The 2,886-nt window shown below is 33.6% G+C and overlaps 1 long non-coding RNA gene across 1 annotated transcript; it reads right to left on the reverse strand.

The window, feature by feature from the left end:
• Window positions 1-494: 494 nt before the first annotated feature.
• On the reverse strand, window positions 495-1,660 carry LOC136827715 (uncharacterized). The gene is made up of 2 exons (XR_010849846.1): window positions 1,205-1,660; window positions 495-724 (listed from the first exon to the last, which is right to left on the reverse strand). It is a non-coding gene; the product is annotated as an uncharacterized lncRNA (long non-coding RNA).
• Window positions 1,661-2,886: the final 1,226 nt, after the last annotated feature.

The following is a 2,886-nucleotide window of genomic DNA, read 5'->3' on the forward strand; positions in this document are numbered from 1 at the left end:
TGATTAGCTATAGGCAGATGCTGAAGTTGAGGTAAATTTTGTAAAGTAGTGAAGCTCTCTTGAATTTTAGTTTTGTACTGTTCACATGCATCAAGCTCAACTTCCAAAGCAGCTTCCTCACAGTCAGTAGAAAACTTTGAAGTTTGTATTTTAGAATCTAAGTCAGATAATTTCGTGAAATGCTCTTCAAGCTTCAGTTTCAGTGTAGAACGTTCAATATCACTATATGATGAAAACTGATCCTTCTTATTGTAAATTTCAGTAACGGACTTTCTAACATATTTTCGTGATTTAATCAATAACTCAGTCATCTTGGTACCAGTTTCAGTAAGAATATAAAGCCAAATAAAGTCAAAACGGTAACAGAAATATACGTAATCTTAAAATTTAACCAAGGAAATATAAAAGTTAAATTACACCTCGTCTGACTAGCTTGGAAGCGAACCAGCAGCAACTCTTAACAACCAACATCCTCAATCCTGTCACGGTCGCCATGAGCAGAAAAAATCACTTAGAACAAACGACCGTGTTATAAAAAATATTTATTTGCAATACAGAAACTAACATCTGTAGATTCTAAATCATTTTGAGAAATTTATAATATGTAGTTGGTTGTCAGTTGATGCTAGTTCACTTGGAGTAGTGATTGCTTCTGGTCAGCAAACCTAGAAGCATTGGCAGATATACTCCTGTCCCAAGCTTTCCACTCCACCTTGAGCCAGCCCTAAAAGATAGATAAATCTATAACCACCCAATTCAAATTGGAAACCAGAATTTGTAAAGAATTGTTTAAATGAAATATGAATATAATTTTTGATTACACTAAAATTTTGTTCCCAATATAGGCTATAAAGGCAAATCAACAAATTAAATTCACCTCCAAAACTAATCTCAATTTAATATTAATTTCTAACATTGCAAATCAAAAGCCAACAATTTTAATCATATTTTGACCTAATTAACAAATTAAATATATGTGATGAAGTCATCACTTAGAATATATGTTAAAAGGCCGAATTTCAATAAACAAGCAATTTATGGTCAACAATTGATAATTTTAATTAGAGTAGCCTATAAACAAACCTAGTTTCACGAGCGATTTTCAATTACTGTGTTCAAGGCTTTATTTTATTTTTTGACTTGAGGATGATAAAAGTCACCAAGAAATGCCACTACTATTGTGCCAATCAATACAATGACCCACCTTATAGTGACTTCATAGGATGAAATAGAGAATGGATATGATAATTCCATAGCCATCACTGAGGTCGCCTCCACATTCATCAGACGAGGTGCAGAGTTAACTCAATTCTTCATGGTGCTACACTTAGTATTCACAGCACTGAACACAATGAGTCCCATCGTTGTAGAGTCCCGAAAAAATGTCCAGCACTACGACGAAGAATATGAATCCATAAAATATCCAAAGGTAAGGTGAGGTGAGGGAGAGTAATCACTCCTTGACGGTTGGTGTTGGACTGCTTTTCCCTTCCAACAGTGACTTCGAGGTTACTTAGTAGAGTTGTTTGGCTCGGAATATTCAGAAAATTAGGTAGTTAGTAGTTATCTTTAACTCCTCTTTAGTTTGGTTTGCACAACGAAGGCTGAGGTCAGTTAATTAGCACAATTTTATTTACTGTGATTTAGGAAAAATAAAGCCTCAAACATTAATTGAACAAACCGGAATTAAGTTAAAACAAACAAATTAAAAGAAACAAATTCAAAGAAATTATAAAGTAAACTACGGAGATAATTACCAGTTCCAAGGAATGTTTCTCCATGTAAGGTAATTACCGATCATAAAGAAAATTTCTCAATCACCCAAAATAGCCATAAACTTTTTACAAAATGTTATAGGAATATATATTTAAATATATATTTTATACAACAGCTTATTGTGGAATCCGAATCACATTATAGCAAGAAATTAATTTCTATCACCAGAAATAAATTCCTCTTTATTCTTCATTGGCCGGGCGGAGATTCGAACTCGCGGCCAGCAGAGTGCTAGCTGAGAACGGAACACATCCGTCCAATGAGGAACTTACCTCCACTCCTAGGAAGATGCAATATGGCGTCTACAATATGTTCTTCATTGCGGTGAAGTCAGTCTAGTGATTTATTTGTGTATGTCGATGTTTTCATTTTGCTCATATATCCAATTTCGTTACGTTGCTCAGTCAGAAAATTACCAAACGAGAAACTGTAAATTAGATCTCAATCTCTCTCTCTTCTCTCTCTCTCTCTCTCTCTCTCTCTCTCTCTCTCTCTCTCTCTCGTTGTAGCATCCCCCGATGAAATCACTGAGAAAATCCTTCTTATTCGAAATGCCAATGGGTCAAAAATTGCAATTTTTTATTTTTTTTAGTTTTGATTAATATTGCCCGTAGGATGATGTCAGTTATTAGTACCAAGAGTATGAGATCTTTTATCCAGCTTCCTGATCAAATTAACTCCTAGTTCAGTTGATGACAAATTTCTTGAAAATTGCATGACATTTATGCTGCCGTATTGATTCAAATTACACTGGTTCATTTCAAGTTCTGTTGTGTAATTCTAAAGATAAGGAAATGCTTATAATTGTTTCTGTGTGAATGTACTTGCATTAATTGATAATAATACTTAAAGTGAAAACTGAAGAATCTGTACAGAATAGCCAAAACTAAAATCACACTGCTTGCATGTTTCTAATACAGAGTCAAGTTGCCATGCTTAATCAATCAAGGTACAAAGTCAACTTCTTGTGAAATGTAACGTTAGATTTCGACGTAATTGTACAAAATGGTTATGAATTTAATAAGAGTCTTAATAATACAATAATTAAGTGAATCTGAACTATCTACTCGCATTTATTTTATATTGAAATTATTCAGAAAATGACGAACT

The sequence above is a fragment of the Macrobrachium rosenbergii genome, chromosome 42, assembly GCF_040412425.1.
Source record: "Macrobrachium rosenbergii isolate ZJJX-2024 chromosome 42, ASM4041242v1, whole genome shotgun sequence".
Taxonomy (NCBI): domain Eukaryota; kingdom Metazoa; phylum Arthropoda; class Malacostraca; order Decapoda; family Palaemonidae; genus Macrobrachium; species Macrobrachium rosenbergii.